We start from the raw sequence: 26,312 nt of genomic DNA, 5'->3' as shown, positions 1-26,312 counted from the left end.
GTATATTTGAATACTGGGTCCCCGGTTAGTGAAACTGTTTGGGAAGGATTAAGAGTTGCGGCCTTGAAAGAAGAGGTGTGTCACTGGCTTGAGCTCTGAGGTTTCAGAAGATTCATGCTATTCCCAGTGTGCTCTCTGCCTCCAGCTTATGGTTTGGGATGTGAACTCTCAGCTGTTTCTGCTGCCACAGGTTTGCTCTACCATCACAGACTTTAGCCTCTGGAACTAATAAGCCCAATAGCACGTTTTCCTTTGTAAGTTGCTCTGGTCATGGTATCTTATCCCAGTAGCCACATTCCCTTTAGCTAGTCATCTGTTCGTGGGCTCTTCAGTATCTTAGCTGTTGTGAATAATACAGCATGCATTGATCTGCAAGTCTCTCTGCTCAGGTTACCCTTCGATCCAGTTTCAGCCATCTGTCTTAGCTAGGGTTTGTATTGCTGCAAGGAAACACCACGACTCAAGCAACTTGAGGAAGAACGGATTATTTGGCTTAAGCTTCCACAACAATGCTCATCCTTGGAGCAAGTCAGGACAGGATCCTGGAGGCAGGATCTGATGGAGAGGCCATGGAGGGGTGCTGCTTACTGACTTGCTCCCATGACTTTGCTCATCCTGCTTTCTTTTTTCTTTCTTTTTTTTCATTTAATTTATTTATTGATTTTAAAAGTTTCTGTAAGTTTTTGCTTTACTTATTTTCAGGATTTGGTTTTAAATGCACTCACTTTTTTTTTAATTTTATTGACTTTTATTGAGCTGTACATTTTTCTCTGCTCCCCTTCCTACCTCTCCCCTCCCCTTCAACCTTCTCCCAAGGTCCCCATGCTTAAGAAAATTCTAGGGGGTTAGAGAGATGCTCAGCAGTTAAGAGCACTGGCTGCTCTTCCAGAGGTCCTGAGTCCTGGCGTGTCCCAGGAATAAGCTGACATCACTAACCCAGCATGGGCGTGTCCCAGGGATAAGCTGACATCACTAACCCAGCATGGGCGTGTCCCAGGGATAAGCTGACATCACTAACCCAGCATGGGTGTGTCCCAGGGATAAGCTGACATCACTAACCCAGCATGGGTGTGTCCCAGGGATAAGTTGACATCACTAACCCAGCATGGGTGTGTCCCGGGGAAACGGCTCACACCATTATACTCAGTTCTACCTATTTCTCCAATCCTCATCTCTTACACACTCAGCAATCCTAGAGTATGCTTTTATTTCTTTTTAATTTGAAATAGTTTTACTAGTGTGTGCCAATTGTTCAGAGTAATGGGTTTCATTATTGATATTTTCATATATGAATGTAATGTACTATGATCATATTGACTCCTGTGCTGACTGGTTTTATGTCAACTTGACACAAGCTAGAATCATCAGAGAGGAAGGAGCCTCAACTGATAAGATCAGGCTATTGGGCATTTTCTTAACTAGTGAGCAACATGGTAAGGCCCAGCTCATTGTGGGTGGTACCACTCTGGGCTGGTGGTCCTGGGTTCTATAAGAAAGCAGGCTGGACAAGCCATGAAGAGCAAGCCAGTAAGCAGCACCCTCCATGGCCTCTGCATCAGCTCCTGCCTCCAGGTTCCTACTCTGCTTGAGTTCCTGTCCTCACTTGCTCCAAAGATGAACAGTGATGTGGAAGTGTAAGCCAAATAAACCCTTGCCTCCCCGATTTCCTTTTGGTCACTGTGTTTTATCTTAGCAATAGCAACCCTAACTAAGAAAACACCATTTTATCCCCCAGACCCTCTCCTTGCATCCCCTTTCATATCCCTAACTGTTCCCCTTTCTACATCCAGGCCCCTTCTACCCTCTGGACTTCACACACACGATGGTGACATATAAGACTTGTCTTGGTTGAGCCTGGCTTACTTCTCTTTACACAATGAAACCCAGCTCTCTCTATTTGTTCTCTAAACAACAAATTTCTTTCTTCGTTGCTGAATAAAACTCCACAATCCATGTACACTACGTTTTCCTGACCCATTCGTAGGTTGATGAACAGCCAGGTAAACATATTCTGGCAATGGGGCTACCACTCTGGTGAACATGGATTTACCAGAGGGCTTCTGCAGTGTGCTGACTTTGATTCCTTGGGGTCTGTACCCAGAAGTCATTTAGCTGAATCATACTATAGCACTAGTTCTAGCTATGTTTTTATATTTATTTTCTATATAGTTTTAGCTATGATTTCCATACTCACTGCACTAATGCTGATCCCTGCCATCAACGTCAAACCCTATGCTTTCTATAATTTGCATTCTTGAGTCAAGAGTGGAATGACCTAGGCAAGAACTTTGCATGGAGAATCAGTATGACTCTGGAGCTCTGGTTTTCACCACGGTGAGATTTTTGTTTCCTGGGGACCCATCTGGCAATATCTGGGAACATTCAGAGTAGGGACTAGCTAGGAACGCTGCTCACAGAACACAGGGCAGCCACAGAGAAGAATCTGACTCAAATGTCAGGAATGCTAAGCCTGAGAGAACTTGCTATAGATGCAGAGGCTAGCTGAGAAATTGCCAAAAGTTCAGCCCAACCTGACTATAGAAAGCACACAAGGAACCAAGGCTCTAAAAAAACTGGAAGTTAAATGAAGTCAAAATCTTGGATTTGAATTTTATTTAGTGGGAAGTGAGCAATCAGAAGAAAGTTGCTAAAGACAGAGAGGTCCCAAGGGCTGACTCTTCAGGTCTCTGGCCTAAATGACTGTTCAACTTGACTAAGACAGAGTGCATAGGAAGAGAGACATGGTGAGGCATGTTCCATTGTGGACACATGTACCTTCCTGTGCTCCTGGGAACAGACAGCAAGTGGCCCTGCTCACAAAGCAGTGGAGAATGTGGGATGATTGCTAGCAGTCAGCGTCTTGCTGAAAGCCAGCACAATGGGATCCCACAGCCATCATGGGGATTTCCAGGGGCAAGGGGGCTAGACCATCCATGGGAATTTGGAAGACACCCAGATGAAAGATCTTGCAAAAGCGGGGGTGGAAGAGGTGCCCCAGGACTGAGGAGGAGCTAGTGGCATTACAGAGGACACACGGGCAATGGAACCAGGAGAGAAAGGTCAGTGAAAAGCTACAAGATGGTGGTGAAGGTGGGGAGGAGGAGGGCTGAGGCAGCTTAGCATGTTCTTCCAGAGAGAGTTTGGATTTGAACTCGGGTCTGCTGGCCACAGGCCCAGGGCTTCTCCTGCTTCCCACCACAGGATCACACAGACCTGTGGGCAGAGTCCGTGCTTGGACACAGCGGGCTGGATACAGTTGCTCCTGCACAGACAAAGGGATGACAATGTACAGCCACCAGAACAGGAGTGTCTGGTGTCACACGGAAGCTTTCTTCTTTTTTTTCCAACATGAACTACAAGCCCCCGGGACTGCTGTGTGTGCTTCTGCAGCAGCTTTACATTAAGCAAATAAATACTGCTTAACCTTCTCTGGAAAGCTCAAAGCCTGAAGCTTGCTGCTTACTGTGGTGCCAAGCCAGAGGTGAGCTGAGCTGGACCGGCACAGATCTGGATCTGTGCTCCTGCAAACCTTATTTCCTGAGATGCAGGTGGTCAAAGAATCGGAAAAGATGTTCAACCGTCCCGCTGGCCAGAAGAACACAGTTTAAAGTAAGCGCAATCATTCTCTTCCTCCAGGAGCCTGGCAAGAATGAAGAGTGGCACCAGGGGTGGGCAGATGACAGCGGGTGGGCGGGTGGCAGCGAGGATGGGGAGCAGATGGACCAAGTGCATCATTACACAAAGCAGGGCATGGAAGCCATGATCTCTGGAGGCCGTCACTTGTGGGAAATGCACGTAGCAACCCTCTGATCTAGCAGTCCCTCTTCCAGGCATTCATCTCAGAGTATATTCACTACAACTCAGAGAGATAAAAATCTACGGAGGACTGACTTCATCAGCAGAACATAACTCAGGAGCATGATGGGTAGTCATGAGGTGTGGCTATCAAGAACAATGAAACAAAAACCCCTATGCGAATAAGAGACAAGATCAAGGGTATATTAAGTTGCAAAAGAAAAGGCAAACTGAGGCAGAGAGACACAGTACATAGTGTGACTCTCTTTTGTTAGACACTAGCATCTCCCCGTGTGACTCAAGAGGTTCACACCAGTGAGGTGGCAGAGGCTGTTCCTTCTTAGCAGAGGGAAGGAGGGGGAGAATCGGGGTCTCCAGTCACACATCAAAATGCTGTGTGCATTTTATAAGACTTATGCTCCTTGTAAGATTTCATGCCAGAAGATGGCCTTCCAACTGTCATGGACCAAACGAGCTACATACTCAGGACTTGGGAACCATGGGAATATGAAGCAAGCAAACTCTGGGATGGCACACTGGGAGACTGTTGCCACAGCATGGCTGCCATTCCCATGGTGACCACATCTGCACTCTCACCCATTCCCTCGGAGGCTGATCACCAGCCTCAGTCTCGGGACCACTGGGATGGTCAAGGGTCTGAACCCCAAAGCTCAGGTTCAGAGCTCTGGGCTCTAAGCAACATAACTGCAGGTGTGTGGTAGGAAGACAAAGGCAATGCTTTCTCATGCTGCTAAAACCCAGCACTCCAGAGTCCTTGCTATTCATAATGTGAACAAGACCCACATAACTGGCATGCCATTTTAACCTGAGAAGCACTGTTTCTGACACCTTAGACCTAGTACTCTGGTTAGTCCATGACACCCTTCTCAGCTATCTCCATTATTATCACCCCAATCTTACATACGAAGAATCTATGGCACAGACATCATTTTCATCGGGAGGATTCATACCCCAGGCAATTTGCATAATGACTGGGTAAGAAAAAAAGTTCAGATTGCCAGAAGGCCTAGGCTGCCAATGACAAACGAAGTCTCCAAGGTTGGAATGACAGAACCACATCCTGCAAGACTACGGAAATGACAATCACAGTACTGGTTACTGCTACAGACAGAGGAGTGGGCATGAGCCCCATGGTGTCTTGAGGGCATCATCATCCTCATCCTGGTAGGAAGACCTTGCTATGGTCTCCAGGATGTTAGAAGGGAAAACTGAGTAGCCTGTGCAGAGGACACCTCCGGGGTATATATTACAACCACACAGGAATCTCAAAAGAGTTTTAATTTTTAAAAAGGCATTCTCCATAGTTAAGTCTTTAAATGCAGGACCCCGCTGGGGGAGCCAAAGTTAAATTTCATACATATGGACCGCAAGTGTGTTCTGATTAAAACATGCACAATTAAAGCCAGAGGAATGAGTGGAGGCCCCAGTACCAATCGTAACCATGGACCAAAGCCACTTGCATTTCTACACTTAACTGTCCTTAGTTCCAGAACCTTACTTTCAAAACACACACACATACACACACACACACACACACACACACACACACACACACACCACTTACCTCCCATGAACACAATATGTCTGTAAGCCTGTGAGTCATTTAGAGAGAAAGGATCTCATTGGGCAGTAGAGACAGAAGCCTCCAAGGGCAGACATACATCCTCAGCTTGAAGCAGCAGCAAAGCATCCTGGCTGGTGGTGACTTTAAGAGCAGAGTCAAATCTGGATCCCACTCCCTGCAGAACATCTTGGGAAGGTAATTACCCTGTTGAAGGATCAGTACTAGGGACCAGCGTCCACTGACAGCTTCAAACACAGGACAGGGCTTCACCTGGGTGGGGAGATGTGTGCAAGCTGTGCTTCTGTACTTCTAGCTGAAGCCAAAGACTGAGCAGTAAGTCTGCAAGATCTACCATGTTTTCACAGGGAACCTCGACCCTTCAGCTTCTCCCCAGTGACTGGATGGCAACAAGGCACAACAACATGCTATCAGCACCAGGCTCTCTACACATTACCTGCCCCAAATCATCTGCTCAGACCCCATGTACTAGATTCCCCAACTTGTTTCTGGTCCTTCCACCTCCCTGGCTTCAATTTTCTTCTTATCACCTTGAAAGAGAACAGGGCAGAGCCGGGGTGTGTGACCAGCCATGTCTATTACTGTTTCCGAGCATGTGTACCTGATATGTGACTGTAGGTGGAATTTTCTGTCCCACCGGTCAGCTCCCAAATAACCACACAGTGACTTATTATTAATTATAAATGTTTGTCCAGTAGGTTAGGCTTATTACTAACTGACTCTTACAACTTAAAGTAACCCATGTTTTTTACTTATATTCTACCACATAGCTCAGTACCTTTCCTCAGTATGGCATGCTCATCCTGCTTTTCCCCATGTCTTTAGGTGACTCCTCCATTCTTCATCCCAGGGCTCTCTCCCCCTCTGCAAATCCCACCTCTTCTTTCTGCCTAGCTATTGGCCATTTAGCTCTTTATTAAACCAATGAGAACAACACATCTTCACAGTGTACAAAAGGATTATTCTGCAACATGTGACAGCCACTCAATGAACATTTGCTGGAAGAGCAATGCTTTAAGATTAGCCTCTCAGAGTGCAACCTCCCACTGGTATCTTTGCTCACTGACCACAGCTTGTATGGTTCACTGGCTACTGTGCAGAAATTCTGGAACCAGAGTCCTGGAACCTCATCTCTTCTCAATCTGTACTTTTCATGTGGATACTGTAGTTCATGGAGCAGGAACAGACACACTGTCAGGGTAAAGTTCAGACATGCTCAGTCTTGTCTTAAAGATCTCTCCAACCTCTGTGGGAACGGAGGTCTTTGATAAAGTCAGTCACTGAAGAGTAGAACAGGCAGCCAGATGTTAAGTTTTTCTGCCAAAAGTGGTAGAGAGATCATGAATAACAGGCCAAGGCTGAAACGTTCTGGAAAGACTCTAGATCACACAGCCTAATGGCAGCCAGAATCTGTCTCAAAAAATTACCAATAAAAAAAAGCAAGAGTTTGCATTTCATAAATTTTTGACTTTCACAAGTCTTATACTTCTCTATTAGCATTCAGAAATGCCTCTCATCACATCAGGGTCTCAGATCATTCCCCACAGGGGAAGTAATAGGAAATCCATGCCTTTGGATATCAACTCTAAAACGTAACTGGCCAGAGTCATCTACAAGATAATATAACTTTGCTTAGGACAAGGCAGTGGCCCCTGCAGCTGCTCTAAGCCTTGCCTGCCCAACACACAGCCTCTGAAAAGGGTACCCAGTGCTGTGAGTGTTCTCTGGGTGTGTCCAGTGGGAGTACCCTCTGGGTGGCCTTACTGGGTGTGTGCTGAGGACAGTGATGCTGGCCCTTCCAGAGAGTGGGTGGCTATGACAAGGGACAGGAAAGCTGCTCCCCTGACAAGAGGGCAGACCTCAGCACTTAGGGCTACATTCACAAAGCATCCCAAACCGCATGGCTAAAGACAAGAGAAACTTGCTGTCTCACTCTGCTAAAGGCTAGAAGACTGAGATCAAGTGTCTGTGGGGCCTCGAACCCTCTGAGGCCTGGAAGGAATCCCTGTGTCTCCTCCCAGCTTCTGATGATTTACTGCCAATAGCAACCTCTGTCCTCAGCATCACACAGCCTTCTCCCTGCACGTCTCGGTGACTCCTCATACAAGGACATCAGGAAAAGTGGCCTGCCCTATGCAGTATGACCTCTTCATGTAACCAATCACTGCCTCGGTGACTCTGTTCCAGATAAGATGCATTCTGAGGGGCTATGAGTTAGGATTCTAAAGTGTCTGCTTTGGAAAGGATCCAATACACCATTACAGTGAGAAGTGGTCCCAGGATCTAGGAGATAGTCATGGCCCACGGAGTTCACAGTTGTTAAGTGCTGTGCCCATCGCAGGAGAGGCAGCAGACATCCAAGAAAAGCTGCATAGAGGTTGAGACCAGGACCAAGGGCAATCGTGTCCCACCCAGGCACCAAAACAGCAACCTCTTCACCATAAACTTTGAGGGCTTGGACAAAGACAGAGACGGGGTAGCCAGTGTGAACAGCACCAGCACACCTTCCCCAGTGGGCCAGCCAGGGAAGGTCTGGAAGCTTCCACAGTCCGGCATGAAAGGAGGTCAGAGCAGGAGGCCAGTATCAATTCTTGAAACACTAAAATTGGCCTTAAAGCCAAGCTTATTCTGGTTTAGAGCAAATTAGTGTACACAGGAAGTGCAAAGCCTGGTGCGAGGGCTGCAGGTTTATGGTGGTAATAAGCATGTGCCCCCTGCCTAAGGTCACACTTTTATTTCTATGAACTGCGCAGGACCAGCCCTCGGGATATTGAAGTCATGAGCCAACGTGGCAAATGGGATTAAATGTGCGAGAAAGAGGCCAAGTCTGCATGCCTGCTGGGAATGCTGATAAACGCGGAGAAAACAGAGTTAGTCCGGATCCCCCCCCCAGAAAAACACTTCCCGTGGAGAAAGAATATTAATAAAACTCCAGAATTTGATCCCGGAGCAATAATAGGACCCCTGTGCCAAACTTCACAGTCACACAGAAGATGTGCAGAGCCGAGCGATCTGTGGACAGCCGTTCTCAGGGGAGCTCCGGAGAGTTCACAGTGTTCAGGCCAAAAAGCCCTGGAAACCGGGGCCTGTGGAAAATGCAGACTAGCTTTATGAATTGCACATGTGACCACAGAGCCAGCTCTGCAGCACAGACTGAAAGGATCTGCATGGAAATCTGTCCCCGTGCTGAAGACCACCAGGGCCGATGCAAAAGCAAACCAGGGGTCCTAAAAACTCACCCAGCCTCAAAGCGCCTTCTTGGCAAACACAGGAAAGCTAGAATTCAGCTGAGACCTTCTGGGATTAGACAGGAGAGACAAAAAACGTTACTTGCCTTTGCTGGAGGGGACCTGCCTGGAGAAGGTGCCCCAGGGAGAGCAATAGACCCTTTCTGAGTTACTTCACTTATCTGTTCTTTCCCGTCTCCCATCTTGGACATGGGTCAGCATGCCTATCTCAAGAGTCTTGTGACTATGAGAGGCGTTCACATAGGGAGATGCTAGGCAGGGCCTGGCTTGTCAGAAGGGGTGGTCGGTCATATGTCCTCACCTGTAGCAAGTACTCCAGCCCAGCTGAAGCCCGGGACCCACCCCTTCTGTCACTAGACTCTTGTACCCCGTCCCCAAATTCAATTTTACTTTCATATCCTGGATTCCCTTCCCGTTTCGTCTCCCAAAAACCTATGCGCTATCTGGAGCGCTTCCCACTGGCTGTCACGGGATCTAAGAGCAGGAAAGGTCCTCCAAGGTCCCTCAGCTTCCGCCTCTGCCCCAAGGCAGAGCTCTGTTCACACCGACTCCGACAGATGGACGTCGTTTTAACACAGGAAATATTTATTGTGCAGCCAGGCTGGGCCAAGCCCTGTGCTCAGGACTTCTAGGAGTATACAGAGCAGTGGGGACGGCCGAGCTCCTGCTGTCTACTGGGGGATGGAGCTAGGCATGTGTATACACACACACACACACACACACACACATACAGAGTAACTTCAGGTAACTTTAGGCTCACCATGAAATGCAGAAAGAGCCTCTTCCATTGGTGCCTCTACCAGCTTCTACAAGATGTGTCAGGTCTAAATCCTTGTGACAAAGCTCCCATCTTCCATCCCGTTGCAGTGACAAGAGTTCTGAGCAGAGAATGCTTTTGCCTTGCATAGTAGAGTGGCATTGGGAAGGCTTAGCTATACTTTTGAGCCTACACCGTGTAAGATTGGAACTCTTCTATGGGATGTGGCTTGAGCCGTCAACCAGCAGTTGATGCACGATACTGATTCCTCCACAGCCATCACGTGCTACCAGGGAGCCAAGGTCATCACCACCTTCACAGCTCCAGTCCCTCAGCCCTCCTGTCCCTAGCGAGTCAGAAGACATTCACGCTTATCCCATTCCTTCCCCCACACTGGCTTTCACCACCGGCTGCAAGAGGCTGCAGCTCTCTGATAGCTGTTGCCTCTAAGAAAGAGAGGTTTTACCTGGCAGGCCCAGGCCAGCACTGCCCCTAGCCATGTCACTGACATCCTAAATGTCCCGTATCATCCAAGCTTCCCAGCCCCGAGAGAACAAAGTTCCCTCTGAAGACTCTTGCCTTGTCAGGTGTTGCTGCAGAATTCCCAAACAACCCAAGTCCTTGGGCTGGAGCTTTCTAAGGTAACAGCCTGTTCTGCAGGCAGGCAATACACCTCATCCACCGACTTAGACCCTGACTGCCTCCAGTTCCTATGCCACCCAGGGATGTTCATGGTGAGTGGAGGCTAGCCAGCCTTCTAGGCATCTCTCTGTCCTTCCCGAGGCTCCTCACCCGACCTTTTGTTAAAAATTATATTGGTAAACTGCCATTGCTGTTTAAGCTTGTTGCAAGTAGATTCTGAGGGCAAGGTGGGACCTTGTGTTATACATTCCAGTGTATTTATTTCAAATATTCTCCATAACACTTTTTCCTGAGACAGGTTGTCCCCCTAACTCTGTGCCAAGGGAAAAGAGAACAGAAAACATCTAAGGGTGTTACAAACATTTTGTCCTTGAGGACAGCTAGAAGGGAATCCATTTCCAGTAGGTACTACTAGTTAAGGTACTCTTGTTTATCCTGAGATATAAAAATACCTGCAGTGGGAATGGGAAGATGGAAGTCGGGCCATGGGAAGCTCCTCCGTGGAGCAGATCTCTCATGCATGACAGTCCAGCTGGCCTCCCCAGTGCCTGACATTTGTCCAGCTGCTATTTGCCACTTGTTCTTTTGTCTGAAAGCCACACATCAAGGGCACACTGTCCAGGACTCAGAATAGAGGCCTCAAAACTTCCCCAGCTAACCTATACTGGATGCTGGAAGCTCTGGATTTGATGATCTAACCTTAGCTGGTCTCATGATCAGGCTACCCCAGTCATCCCTGCTGGATGCTGGGAGCTCTGGATTTGATGATCTAACCTTAGCTGGTCTCATGATCAGGCTACCCCAGTCATCCCTGCTGGATGCTGGGAGCTCTGGATTTGATGATCTAACCTTAGCTGGTCTCATGATCAGGCTACCCCAGTCATCCCTGCTGGATGCTGGGAGCTCTGGATTTGATGAGCTAACCTTAGCTGGTCTCATGATCCGGCTACCCCAGTCATCCCTGCTGGAGGCTGGGAGCTCTGGATTTGATGAGGCTTTGCTGTCTATCTCCCGCTTCCTTCTGCTCCTCACCATTCACTCTTTCACGGTTGCTTGCTGTGTGCTTCATAAACTCATTCGAAACCAAAAGCACAGCCTTTGGAGATCATTCTCCAGACTATCCAGAACACACATCCCCTGCAGCAAAGACGCCAAGTCACACTGTCCCCTCGCCTGTGACTGTCCTGACTGCTGACGCCAACGTGGATGTTTTCCTTCTCTCGTTGCTATTCTGTATTTCTCCCATGCTCAGTCAGAGGGGGTGGGGCTTCTATCTGGTGAAATGGCCCAAACCTTCATTTCTGACAGCTCTGAGTTCTTAGCTATCCTGCCTGTGTTTTTGTTTTGTTTTGCTCTTTTTTATATTTTTATTGATTCTGCAGCAATTTCACATCATGAACCCCATCACACTCATTTCCCAGACCTTCCACACCCATCCCCACCCTTGTGACCTACCCTCTCCCCCCCAAAAAAATTAAAATAAAATTATTAAAAAGTAAAATTCTTTTAAAATCTAATTTGTGTTATCTATATACTCCCTGGAACATGGCCAAGCTCTAGTGGCCCAGCCCTTAAAAAGAGCCAAGTCTTTCCCCTCCTGTACCCCACCAGAAGCCATCAATTGTGGAGAGCTAACTTCAGCATCCTTATCGCCCTTTTTAAAAGTTCTCTTTGATGGTTTCCTGTTTAGGTTGTTACTTGGAGTGGGGGTGGGGTTGGGGGTTGTCACAGAATCTTTCCATGTCCCTCTTTCTCAACTGCGTATTTGCAACCATCTCAATATCACTTCAAAAGCAGCCTCCTTGCTCTTTACAGTCAGTGGTAGAATGGATCATGGGCTTCCACATGTTTCCTAGCGATAACACAGACCATGAACATGGCCTCCCTGCTGAAGAAGCATCATGAACCAATATTGTCCAACTAAAGCCCAACAAATAAAAAACTGTTGATCAAAAAGACAGGACCAGCGCAATCAGGAAAAGGTGCCTGTGGGAGGCAGAAAATACACTTTCTTCCTGCTACCAATAAGACAAGTCTAACCTAAAAATAGGGGCTGGATATTCTTGGTTCTATTTGACTCTGAGCAAAGCACCCTTCATGAACTTTCCCATGAGCCTGACATTAAGGTGAGTACTTCGCTTCATTTGGCAGAACCCTGGCCAAGGCCAGGCTAACCATAACTGTTGACAGCCAGAGCTATGTGGGAGGCTATACTTCACTGGATCATCCCTTGTCCTAAAGACATGCAACTCCAAGGTCATCCGGTTCTGGTGACCCTGGCTGAGTACAGAGAACTCTGTCTGGAGGTCCCCTCCCACCCATAAGCATCAATCACTAACCCTGAGCTGCAGCGCTGGCCTCCTGGATGCTGCCACGGTCTCCCAGCCTTGTGATTAAGAAATCGCACATTCATGTGCTGAGGATGGAAAAGCGAGGGGGGGGGGCGGAATTGGTCCTTCACCAAACTTGGGTCTGCCATAACCAGGATCTCTCTGACCTCTGCTTTCGGTAGGCTAGACTTTGAGAAAGAGAAGCAGAGAAGCAAACAGCTGCTATGAGATCTGCAGGATTTGAGGCTGAGGAAAAGATTGGTCACATCCAGTCCCTGAGCTCTCAGACCTACACTGTCTCCAAGTTGTGGCCATGATTTCATAACATCTCAGTTCAGGGTCACAAAGCGAACACTGTCTTGATCAAGGACATCTCGAGAGCTGCAGAGCCTTCTCCTAGAACCTTGAGGCTCTATACAACCTGCTCATAAATGCTCTCTTGACCTTTCACCTCCATCCCCTCCTAATAAGTCCAATCCCAGTCCCTGCTTAAATGGTCATGATCCTTCCCACACCATGGGCCACATACTGGGTAGCAAGGGCCTGCAGCATAGGGGATTGACACAGGAACTCACGAGTTGAGAACGCAAGTCTCAGCAATCCGACAAGGCTCGAAAGAGCTGCTGGCCCTGGAGCTGGGTCTCAAGCAGGGCGGTCTGGGGAGGTGCAGGGCTTCTGCAGGTGCCTCTGCAGTCCTTGTGAGAAGAGCAGCACCCTGGCTTCCTCCTCCTCACCATCACAGCCCCTGCCTTGAGCCCCCATCCCCTCCTCCCACCCCACTTCTCCCCTTGGTTTCTCTCCTGACCTCCGAGCACAAAGGTCATTTTGTCACTGGGTAAGGACCCCTATGGAGAAACTCCTGCCCACTCTCTTCTCAAACAGTTATGGGCTGGTGGAACAAAGAGACGGCAGGGAGGCTAAGTAGGCACATTTGGAAGACATGAATAACTAGAGACAAAGTTGAGAATGGCCCCTGCCAGGAGGAGCGCAGGAAGTGGGCGGAAGTGGGAAGGACTCTATTAATTCCCTACGGCCTCAAGTGAGTCATGATTTTCAATTTCCTACCCAAGTGTCTGGCATTTAGCTGCCTGGATGCCATGCTTCAGTCATGACGAAGGCTCTGGTGGGCACATATGGCATCCTATACCCACACAGCCATCCTAACTCCAAACGCCACAGGCAGAGCTGCCCAGTACCAGTCCATTATTACTACATTCTGGTCCCGTCCCCGAGCTTTAGACCTCTGCCATGCAGCTGTGTGGCCTGGGATTACTCAGTGTAACTGCTCGTTACACTCAGCACACTAGATCCTCAGCCCTCCAGGCTCAGAACAAAGTCATCTCCTCAGGGCGGCTATCCCAGTCCCACTGGTCCATTCTCACTAGGCTAGCACCACCTCTTCATCCGTGATTCTCCCACCCATGCCCTCACCAAGCTTCAGCCGCCATCAAGTTAGATGCCAGCACTGTCTCCATAAACACTGGCACAGGCATGGGCAGAAGCTCTGTAGACTCATGTTGGGCTCCTAAGGGTCCCCAGCCTGCTGAGTTCACACTGATCGTGGCACCAATCTCTCCAGCTGTATTATTATCTATCCAGCAGCAGCCTCCATATCAGTGGCTCCTGCGGAGTCCAGAGCTTTACCCTCAGAGAAAGGAGCAATTACAGGCTGGCGTTTGCCTCTGGGGCCTGTGGTCCATTTTCCCAGAGTCTGTCTAGTCTCAGACACCAATACTCAGGGTTTTGGAGCTTCAACAAGGTCTCCAAGATGGCAGGAAGGAAAGAAACTATGAGGCCCTCTCAAGAGAAGTTGAAAGTCTGGACCATAAACTTTCAGGCCTTTGTTATGGCAGAGATGAGAAGAAGTATGGCCGTATCTGTGTCCAGCAGCTGTTCCCCTCCCTGGGCAGCCTGGGATGAAGCCCCCAGTTCCAGCTTCTACCTACGTGAGCCTCCTTGGTGCTGTTATTATGCTCCTCCGGGCTCCAGCAAGCTCTAGCAGAAAGGGCTCTACTGAGCACTGTTTACATTCTTGCCGTTTTTGCCTGTGTTTAGACTTGTGAAAAAACACATTTCAAACATTTACAAGCAATCATAGGCCCTTGTGGATTTCACATAAACTCTTCTATAAACGAGTGAACTTCAGAGTCTCTAACCCCACAAGAATCATAAACCCTTAAAGCTGTAGGCCCATGAAGATTCTCTACTCCAACATTCTTGTTTCGTGGCCAGATAAACCCCGGCTCAGGAGGGCAGAGCCCTGCCTAGGTACAAGGGAGTTGGGGACAGAGCTGACTGAATCCCAGACCAGGTGCAAAACATTGGAGCCCACTTTACCAGCATGTGGTTCTGGTTTTAAAAGAACTGATTTGAGGTTTCAAAATATTAATGTGCCTAGGATTTTGGCAAAGGAATGTGTGTTAAGTGGACATGCTTGGCTGACAGCCATGCCCCAGCGCCAGGCAGGCTGCTTGCCTGACGAGAATGTCCTGAGACTTGATGTGTGGGGTGCATCTGCTGTACAGTACCCCAGAATCAGGGGAAGCCATATTGTCTATCAGCGGCTGCTCTGATATGGGATTTCAGACAACCTGGCTTCAGGAGAGTCTGGATGAAGCCAGGAATGAAGATCCCTGCAGAGGCCTCCTGCCTCAGTCCCAGACAGTACCATGAGAAAAGCTCCACAATGAGCCAGGAAGGCACCAAGCAGACCCTAAGCCCTCTGGGCCAACATCTTCCCCTCTACCACAACAGGCTCAGGCAGGAAATTAAGCAAAGCTCTTTCTGAACTTCCACGGAGGAATTTCCTGGAGGGTCCTGGAGGCCATGCGCCAGGGAATCAGGTTACAACAAAAGCTCCAGGCCCTGGGGTCCCTGCCACAGCACCTGCTCTGCAGAGCACCTTGTAATCCGACACTGGCCTGGGATGGCAGGCCTCAGGAAGCCAGAAGATGCCTTCCTAACCGAGGACCGCACAGGGACCTCCCAGGTCTACACATCTCTGCATCTCAAAACCAGGAGGCCTCTCTGCACATGCCCTAGGCTGCATCCTTTCTAAAGCTGCGAAGCTGCTGATCGGGAAGCAAGATAATTGCCACCCTGGCCATAATGGTCTCCCCAAACCAAAGGCCTGAGGCACGACATCTTACAACAGTCTCTGATGATGTCCCTACACCCTGGTCTGTGTCAAGACTTCAGGCTCAGCAGTATAAGAGAAGTCAGCTCGCAGTAACCTGCTACATGGTAGGATGCTAGCAGGAAGGCCAATAAGATCCACACAAAACCTAGTTAATACAATACACCAACATTGATTTCTCAATCTCTCTCTCTCCCTAGCTTCCTCCATCCCTCTCCCTGCCTCCCTCCAAGGAGCCCAAGCTGCCCTGTTATTGAAATGATGCCTTCTCAGTAAGAAATCACCCTGCACACTTAGAAAGTAATAAAGGAAAATTCTATACTGGAGAAGAAAAGAAGAAAGAAAAAGGAAAGTGCATGGCCGACTGGGGCTAATGTCCAAGGAAAAGCCAGCCTTGGATAGATTTCACTAACATTTGCACACCGTAGGCTTCTGCATTTCACAAACATCATTTTACACACATCCTTCCAGGCCCCGGCCCCAGGTTCCACTTCGAACAATTTAAACAGAGCCAGGAGCCTGCAAGTCTGGCCATGTGGACAGACAGGAAACTTCTATAGCAAAGATATCGTCAGAATTATTTTAAGTATGCCAGTGTTAGTCTTTCGAGTTGTTTTTGCCCAGGCAGGATTATGCTGTCCCTGATAAAGGCACAGGGGACTATGGTAGACAGGACGTCAGGGGCAGTTGTGACCCTGCACTGCCCCCTTGAGCTGCCCAAGGAGGCACATTTGGAGAATGGGCCTAATGACTGGGCAGTCTTGATGAACAAAAACTGACATTTTAGCATTGTAAACGTTGCTTGTCCCCAACAGGCCTGGTTAGCACACTACTTACCTTGGGGATTTAGGAGGCAGCTGACACCACTAGCTAGCTCCTCGTTTACATGATTTAATGTCCTCTACGCTAATGGCTTAGCAAATGCTTGGTAGAATATATTCTCTTTCTTTCACATCAGCCCGCATCCCCAGTCCTTCAGCCTCAGTCTCCAAGCATTGGGATTATAGCTCTGTACCATCTGTGCATGAGAGTATGATGTGTGTGGCGGTCAGAGGGCAACTTCCAGGGACCAGTTCTCTCCTACTGTGGATCCTGGGGTCAAACTCAGGTTGTCAGATTTGCACAGTAAGCACTGAGAGCTGCTGAGCCATTCTGCTGGCCCCGTGCCTGCCTTCCTTAAGTCTTTTTAAGCTGCAAAATCTCCTTTTCAAAGTCATTTATTTCCAGATTTTTATGAGGCATTGCTGGCAAATGAAAACTGTATTTAAGATGTGTAAAGTGATGATATTACTCACATAGGCTATGAAATGATTGTCACATCAGACAATTCATCACCTCACAGATACTGCATGGATATGTGTGTATGTATATGTATATATGTGTATATGCAATATGCTGTATATATCTATGTGAGTGTAATGTGGGCATATGCAGCATGCATGTGTTGTATGCATATGTGTGTAATATATATATGTGTGTATGTGTGCTGTATTACATGTTGTGTCTGCATGTGTGCTACATTGTATGTGTATATGTTATGTGCATTTGTGTATATGTGTGTTTGTGCATTATGCATATGCATGTATGTGAGTGTGCGTATTGTGTGCCTATGTACATATCCTTGTGTATATGCATATGTATTATGTATGTGTGTATGTATTTGTACATGAGTGTATCTGTGTATACGCATACATGTTGAGTGCATATGTGTGAGAGAGATAAGACTACTTAAGATCACTTACATGATCATCAAATTCCAAGCATGTACTTTGAGAGTATTTTAAGTTTTCCAGAGCTTGCTCATCAGGCACAACTGAAACTTACACTCTTTCAGCAACATTTCATCACGCAGAATTTGTCTGCTGTGCCTGGCTTGTTTCACTTAGCATCACGTCCTCTGAGTGCACCTGTGCCTACTGCTGTGAACATGGGAATGCATGACTCTCCCCAGATTGAGCTGTGGGTAGACGTCAGAGCTGTGTCTATAGCCCCGATTGCTGTGAACATGGGAGCACATGACTGTTGTGAACACAGGACTGAGCTGTCTTCTCGGGATATGTAGTTGTGGAAATGTGTCAGCATGAGGAGGAACTGGGTGTGGGGCTGATGGGAACCGGGTGCCGTTTCCTTGCAACTGCCATACCCATCTGGAGTTTTTCCACAGAGCACACCGATTGAGAAAGCAACCTCCAGTTTCACTGAACTGATGTGAAGTAGCACTCCTCCATAGGATGGGACTACGGTCAGAAGCTCCACTTTACAGACAAGAGAACTGAAGCCACCACTACAGACACCCAGAGTCCAGGCAGGCAGCAGATATCAGGCAGGAGGCAGCTGCCCGGACACCCCGGGGCACAGAAGGGCTCCTACATCAGCTTACTGAGTGGAGATCACTTTGTCGTATTTCCTGAGGTCCTGAAACACAACCCTAGGTGGGCACTTCCTCCATGTGCACTGACCTGGAGAACATAGCTGCCACCCCCACACTCCCCTGTAGCCGGCAGATCCTTTGTGGGGTGAGGGAATTAAATTCCTTCTTATTCCTACCTCAAGGGGTCTTAGACTATCATCCTGAGAGGCTTACCAAGAAGGATTCTCTCCTCCCTCTGCTCATGAGTTTGTTTTTATCAAGACTCAAAAACCACCCTAGCACTGTTTCTTCGGCAGGTGGAGGTGGGCCCCACCCCGTGCAGCCCGTCACACCCACCAGGACAAACCCCTCTGCTTTCCCTCAGCGCCTCCTGACCTGAGCTTCCAGCCTGAAGACCTGTCTGGGTTATGGGAGAACAGGAGAGACCCCTTCTCATGTCCCTCTCCTCTCCCTCCTACCTCGTTCAAGCACAGAGACGGAGAACGGGCTGCAGCTCTGAATCCTCTCTTTTGAATGTCCCTGCTCTATGAAGCTCATGATTGTGTGGCCACTGTTGCCCAAGATGAACTGATACGGGACAGACACACCTGGCACAGAGGAAGAAGAGGTGCCACGTGTGACCCAGTGGTCTCTGTTCCCACCTGTCACCGCCACGGAGCTCAGGCTGCCTTCCCTTCTGTGAACTCTTGGCTGAGAGAAATCATGAAGGACTAGGCAAAGGTCGTGACAATGCCGGTGAATCTAAACTCACATGACAGAAAAGCTACACGCCTTAGGCTTTGTTCTCAATGGCTGACGTATATAATTAGAAAAAGAGAAACAATCTTTTCCTCATTTCACACCCCCTCCCCAGGTTTGAGCCACTTCCTAGCGTCCAGCGAACATGGCCACAGCTGAGGCGCTCCGGGGTATTTCGCGCTCAGTGAATAATTATGTGAACAAAATAACACAACGCGGTTGCCAACAGCTATTAAACCTGTGAAAAAAGACAACAGAAAGCTCAGTTGACTGGCTATCAGGGGCCCTCATAGAAAGGAGGAAGCCAGCTGTGGCTTCACATCTGTAAACTCCAAATGCACCCAGAAGAAGCAAACAACCAAAAGAGAAACTGTCCATGCGTCCTGACTCTCCGGACGACCTCAGTACTCCTGTTGTCCACTGATTGGACGGAAGCTGGTTTCATTGCTGGTGCGTGCCTGAGCAGAGCAAAGGCACCCTGAAGGCTGCTGTAGGATGGAGACAGGTGGGGGATGACCAAGAATACGTAGCCCCCAGACTCCGATACCGAGGTTCTCCTCAACGACCCAGCTGGAAAGTCAGAAGCGGTGGCCACGCAGGCAGCGGCTGAAGTTTACTCCTGACAGGTGAAGTCAGAGTCAATCAACTCACACAAGGAGCTTGGCTTTGCAATCCACAGACCTGGCCCTGACCCCTAGCTTCACCACATTCGCTAAGTGCTCTTCAAGAGAAGGCCTGGCCCAGCAGAGTTTCAGTGTTTTAAAGCTGCTCTGCAGGGCTATGGTAAAGACCAGAGACGCTGTGTGTAAGGCTCTGGGATGGTAGTGGTTACACAGACACACAGAACAAACACCGACTGCATCACAAATGTTAGCAGGTGGCCCAGACAGGCTAGGGACTTGGACACCTGGGGCTTGTCAGGCATCTCTCGCAATCACATCGCACTTGCATGACATCCATCACTACCCCAGATCCTCGGAGCTCTCACAGTCTGCCCACTCTGGAGTCTGGCGTTCCAGCATGTCAGCTGGCCTGCGTCAATTTACACCTACTTCTCTCCCAAATGCCAGGTTCCGACATCGGGCTCCTCAGTCGGAACCTGCCTCTGCTAAGTCCTGACACAGCCAGTCCTGTGCTGAAGTTGGTCTTGATGCTGGGGACTTCTTTTTCCATCTCTCACTTGTTGAGTTCTGTTTTCAGAAGCCTGTCAGAACACATTGACCTTCCACAACACAGTAATGAAATATCAACCCGTCTGCCTTTTCCATCTCCATGTTACCCAGCTCTACGGCCTTAGTTTCTGCATCTAGAAAATGGGACAATAATCCTAGTGCCAAAGAGACAAGATGGAAGGGTTGGGAGGATTAAATGAGATTATGCAGATGAAATTATCTGGCCCACAATAATCTAGTAAATTCTTGTTACTACCTGAGAACTTGTGTGACTTAGTGGCTTGCCAGCCTACTAATTAGGAAGTTCCCAAGGCCAAAACCTAGATGACCCCACAGAAAGAACATGTCCTGGCATGACCAATAATCCCACAAATAGTGACTAAATAGCCTTGGACCTTCTCTTGGGAGGTCAGCCTCAAAGGTGAGCTGCTGTTTTTCCTGACCTCTCTGACAGTACTGAGGGGTAGCAGAGGGCACATCACCCCTCTTTGAGCACGCCCCAAAAGCAAGGCCCAGAGAGGCAGGCTGTAAGAGGAAAGAATCTTCCACGTAGAAATTATGCCACCCAGCCTACCACTCCCTGAGAGGCATACTAGCCCAGGCTCCCGCCTTCCTCCTGTACCCTAGACCAGAATATCCCTTCCACAGCAGCAGCTGAGTCCTGGGCTGAGGTGGCCACTGTGGAAGAGCCTAGAAACTCCGGCTCTTCCTCTTTCCAAACCCTGCAAGTCTAGTCCCGCGGTAGGCGGGGCCACAGATGCACCAGGACCCGGGCCTCCTCACTCAGGCTGCAGCTGTTCTCAGCTTCTCCCCACTGCCCATCAGGAAACAAGTCAGAAGCATAATTGAGCAGCTGCGGCTGTAAAAAGAACCCTGTTCAGAATGAGACATCGTGTCGGACAAGAACGTGCTGAAGTCTTATGACAGGGGAGCAACACCCGTGACAGGACTGGGCCCACTCAGCGAGCCCAGAATTCTGACCATTCCCTGTGCACCTCCCCCTGCTTGTGTCTACGGGGTCAACACAGGCCATCCTCTCCCTCGATTCCCTTTCAGAGGCCACCACTCTGTGTTCCTGGGGTCCATGGGTCCCCCGACCCCTTGCACGGTTCAATGCACTCATCAGAAGCCATATCTGAACCAGAGCCTACCAACGAGCTTTCATCCCATCCGTGGTCTGCCTTTTGTCTGGACCCACTCGCTATGGCATTTTAGGAGACTGTAGCCTTGTGTGACCAGATCCCTCCTGCACATGTGGTGCTTTGAATTTTAGCACAGAATGCAGCATGACATTTCCCTTGGACTCTTCTTCCAAGCCAACAGAGTAAGGGCCATTTCCCCAAAAACAACACATTATTAACAAATGAATATGAGCCAAGAAAACAATGCAGCCAGCATATTTAGTCCACAGAGCTTGTCTAGAATGCAAACGGCAAATAGATTTAATGCGTAAGGCTCTTTGGGGAAAGTTTCAGTCCTCTTCTATCTATCCAGCAGAGCCAAGTGAGCCACCCAAGTGAGGGCTTCTCACTGGTTGAGGGCTGCTTCACATGGGACAGTGCCAGGTCCCCAGGAGCAAGAGGTCTCATTCTAGAACCCTGATAATGTCCTTCATCCCACCCACAGGCCAGACACACTCCTTCATCCCATGGTCTGCCTTTGTCTTGAGAGTGGCCATGGTCAACAGCATCCGAGAAGCTTCCCTGTGACCAAGGGCCGGTACCCACAGGAGAAAACCAAATGCCACTGTGACAGCCTCAGTTAACACAGGGCAGAGCTGGCCCCTAAGTACAAGAAGGTCCAAACCAACTTTGATTTATGAAAACCAAGCAAAGTTTCCACAAGTCTGGCATGTCTACATCATCGGAGAAAAGCCTTAATTATACTGCCTGTCCTCATTAAGTAGATAAGATCTTAGCAGAGGCAAGCTATGTTTTGTCTTCAGAAAAAAATGTAAATCCATCTGGCTCCATATTTTACAGTAGTCATCAATATCCTAAGGCCATGTGAAATGCCCTGGGTTTTCATCTTCCTGAGGTTTGGGGGCGGAACTGAAGTGAAGCATCAACAGGAGAGCTCTGAGGCTGACGGCATGTTGATGACGATGATGTATTGGAGCATTCCTGTCTCCATAGAACCCCAGAGCACAACAAGCCCCACTCAGACTAGACCAGGTAATAAAGCATACAGAGCCAGAGGAAGAAACAGCCCTCGAGTTTACCACAGAAGTGTCTCCTGCTACCCAACCAACGGAAGTAGCCAGCATTGATGAGAACTCACCATGACAGCAGCAGCGGTCCCACAGCCCTGGGTAACCTATCACTCAGTTCAAACGAAAGTCCTCTGAGACACTGCGCTCTACCAAGGACACCACAGTGAGGCCCAGGAAGCCCCTCCTCTCATCCTCAAGACTCAGGGGAATAGTCACCTGCATGAACCGTCAGAGTACCATATGGAAATTACCCTCAATCCTAGGACTTTTCTTCCCTCTGTCCTCCTTCAGGGAATTTCATCCCACATGTTTTCCATAGCTCCTAATATCTGTTCCTCCATGTCATTGTTTCCCAAATCCTTAATTCTAGATCCAATTGCCAGCTTGACACCTGGAACTCAGCATGCTCCAAAGCAGGTTTCAGGGCAATCGGTTTTGTGTATGGCCTTATAATGATGCTAAGTTTATTTAATTCTAGCAATTCCCCCGTGGGTTCTATAGGATTTCCATGTACAACATTATACTGCTTGCAAAAAGAGATGGTTCTGTATCATTTCCATTTGCATGCCTTCAGTTCCTTTCTCTTGACTTATCTTACCGTGTAAGACCACTAGCTCTGGGCTGAATAGACATGTAAGAGTGGACATCCTTGTCTTCTTTCTGATCTTAAAATGAAGGCATCTAAGTAATTCCTTATTTTAGATATTTGTACTTTACACATTATAAAACAAAAATGCTAAAATCATGCTCAATCTGCTTTTCTTTTAAGTTCTTAAACACACTGGCTCATCTACAAGCACATTTTTTCCCCTTGAGTAACTGTCTTGTTTTACTGTTTCTTGCTATGTCTGACAAATTTTACTGTATTCCTGACAGGATCCCTATCTTCTAGGAGTCTAAATGATATTGTCATCCTTTAAATGGCATCACCACCCACTCTCAAAAACAGCTAAATTCACAATGTGCACCTGTAATTCTGCTAAACTTAATTCTATTCTTGTTGAAGCTTTTTTTCCCCTTAGTCCCAGGATATGGCTCTTACTCTAAGACCTGGCCCTTACTCTTAAGACATGGTCTTTCCTTTATATTTACTGAATGTTTCACTGGGTTACTCTGATTCTGCTTTGACCATCTTCTAATTCTCTGAGATCTTCAGATATTTGTGCTGGCTTCCAAACCAGGAGATCCACCTGATTTAAGGAATCTCACCCTATTCAGAAAACACCCCTCCCTCAGTCAAGGACCACGAGAACTTAAATCCCTGCGGTTTCCTTCTCTCTAAGGGCCCGCTTCACGGCATCTTCACCCTCTGACTTCCAGCTTGTCTGTGCAGTCTGGTTTGATGTGATGTGTTCCCATGGAATAAAAAGCTTCCTGAGCAGCACGTGAGAGAGGAGTTTTCATGGCCTGGCATCACCCTGCCCGGGCTGTGGCTCTTGATGCACAGAAACAACTTGATTTTCATGGTCTTGGGATCCTCGCACTAAGTCGGTAGCTAACAGCAGCCTTGCCAAATAACTTTTGCCTGAAGGAGCATCCTGAAAAGAATTTTTATACCTGTTAGTGTGTGAGTCCCCCCTTTTCTCAGTTCTAGCTGGCTGTTTGATCTGATATCTTAGCTATGTGGCTGATGCTGTTTAAGATGTTTGAGTCTTTGCCAATCTAGTTTAAAACTGCCAATCCAGCTGAAGTGCCTAATCACTGCTGTTAAAAGAAAATGAAAAATGGTACATGAACAGACACATGGATCAATGGAATCAAACAGAAGACCCAAATGTAAACCCACACACCTACGGACACCTGATTTTTAACAAAGAAGCCAAAATTTATAAAATGGAAAAAACAAAGCATATTCAACAAATGGTCCTGTTCTAACTGTATGTCAGCATGCAGAAGAATGCAAATAGATCCATATCTATCACCCTGCAAAAAAAAAACCCCAAGTCCAAGCAGATCAGAGACCTCAATATAAATCCAGATATACTTAAACCTGATAGAAAATTGGCTCCTTGGCTGCCAGCAATTGCATAACGCCAGTAATCTCAGGTGTCCTGCTCCATCACTTCCCTTATTGCTTTGAGATGAGGCTTCTCGATGAACCTGGAGGCCGAATGGCCAGTGAGTTCCACAGATCCTCTTCTCTGTCACGGGCATGCGAGTGGGCACACTGAACTTCTTATGCTGGTACTGGTCACCGTGTGTACACATCAAACACCCTTACCCACTGAGCCACCTCTACAGCCCTATTGTACAAGAAAGGGCACGGTGGGATTAACTCACTTTGTGCCCACTCCAAATCTGAATGACTGCCAAACAAATGTCAGTTGGCACAAGAGCTGTGAGTAATTGCGTTTAATAGAAATTGGGTGTTGGTGGGTTTTTTTCCTAGGGTCATTATTTTTACTCTGTGTAAGTGCTAGTCCTGCACACGTCTATCTACTAAGTACATGCAATGCCCTCAATGCTCAGGTACTGGAGTCACAGGCAGTTGTGAGCTGTGGGTGCTGAAAACCAAACCCTAGTCCTCTGCAAGAAGAGAAAGTGCTCTAACTGCCGAACCCTCTCTCAACCCCGAGAAACTGATTTTTAAAGCTTTTGCTCCAGCTCGACTCCCTCATCACTAAGGCACAACAGAGCCTGACCTCTTTTTGTCGGCCCATGGGAAGCGGCCCACACTCCAGCAGGAGCTCTCCCACACGGTCTTGGGTTGGCAAGCCACGGCACACGTGTTTCTCCATGTAGGGACATGGTATTGCTCAACCTCAGGGGTAACAGGCGTTGAAAACTGGAGCATGGCCCATCATCTTGGCTACCGTGTGTGCAGTGCCTTTGAAGGACAGTTCCAGGGCGAGAGCTTTGGGTCTCGTCCACTCTACACGCTGAGCTATTGATCGGATTCACAGTGGCACTGGTGACTTGCCAAGCTGTCGCTGAGACGTAGGCTGATTCCTGCAGACGTGTATGCCAGAAGCTGCCCAGAACTCCGCTGGGAATTTGGTTTCTGTTCTGAGAAGCCAGTGGCGGTAACTGGTCCATTTCTGTACTGCAAGGACTGGGGACAGAAGACTGACCATGGCAACTGTTTACAGATGATTTGCCACCACAGTGTAAAAGTTCATGTCATCTCTGACCACCTAGTCAGAAGTGACCTTTCCACAGAAATGTCAAAGCAGTCTCAGCCATGGAACAAGGCACTTAGGTCACTGGCCAGCTGGGTCTCTCCCTCCCTAAACTAAGTCCCTTAAGAGCTGAGACTGCCTCATTCAGCTCATCCCAGTGTCCAGCCCAGGGCTGCCACAATGTGGATGTCTCATGTGCTTGCTGGAGGTTGTCAGAAACACAGAGTGCAGATGGAGTGACCTAGAAGTGGCTGGTCTAGAGGTGAATAGAATATTGCGACCCAAGACTGGTCAAAAATAATTATTCTCATGAGGATGGAGAGAGGGCTTGGCAGTTAAGAGCACTGTTCTCACAATCATCTAGAACTCCAGTCCCAGGGATCCAATTCCCTCTTTCTGGCCTGAGAACACACCAGGCATGCAAGTGGTGCACAGACACATGCAGACAGACACTCACAACATATAAAATAAAAAGCACAAACAAAACAAATCATTATTGTCATTGTACTAGAATTGTTCACCCATGGTCTTAAAGTCCTCTTGGGTCCCATAAACATCCATAGATACAGGAACTAGAAATGGCAGTTGGAAATTTTCTTTTCAAAAGTTCAGCTGAATATGAAAGAACGACAGATTTAGATTTGCTATAATTTTCTAAAATATTTGCTTGCTTAGGGATGGACAAATTTGTGTTTTTGAATGATGAAATCCGAGAGGCCCACAGTAGAAAGATGGGTGAATGGAATGAGTCACGAAAAGGGTGTGGCTCTCCCGCCTCCAAGATGCCCCATAAGAGGCAGCATCCGGTCCTTCCCTTCTCACGAGAGCTACCTGTGACTGTCTGTTCCCAGCCTCACTTTGGAAACACTGATAGCCTGAAATCAGTCACCTGGCAAAATACAAACAAAATTTTTATCTTCCCCCCAGAGAGTCAGCCATTCAACATTTGCCAGCATGCCCTGGATTGAAGATCCAGTGGCTGACATAAGAGGAATCTGCGCATAAGATCCTGCACTGGAACACTGCTCGGCCAGGGGACTCTTTGAGCCTCCGCCCACAGCAAGGATTTATAAAACACTTCTAGTCCCACACGAAGAGAAAAGCTCCAAACCCGAGCTTGCTGCTTTTTGGTACCACCAGCTTCACAGGGCTGACCACCTCACCCACTGAAGCTCTCTGGTGGAATTAG

At 48.2% G+C, this 26,312-nt stretch overlaps 1 pseudogene; it reads left to right on the top strand.

Annotated features, from left to right (window-relative positions):
• LOC130885549 (actin, cytoplasmic 2-like) overlaps window positions 1-26,312 on the top strand; it is a 97,541-nt pseudogene that overhangs the window by 46,966 nt on the left and 24,263 nt on the right.

The sequence above is a fragment of the Chionomys nivalis genome, chromosome 13 (genome assembly GCF_950005125.1).
Source record: "Chionomys nivalis chromosome 13, mChiNiv1.1, whole genome shotgun sequence".
Taxonomy (NCBI): domain Eukaryota; kingdom Metazoa; phylum Chordata; class Mammalia; order Rodentia; family Cricetidae; genus Chionomys; species Chionomys nivalis.
The sequence above is the reverse complement of the archived record's forward strand: the minus strand, read 5'-3'. Positions and strand labels throughout refer to the sequence as shown.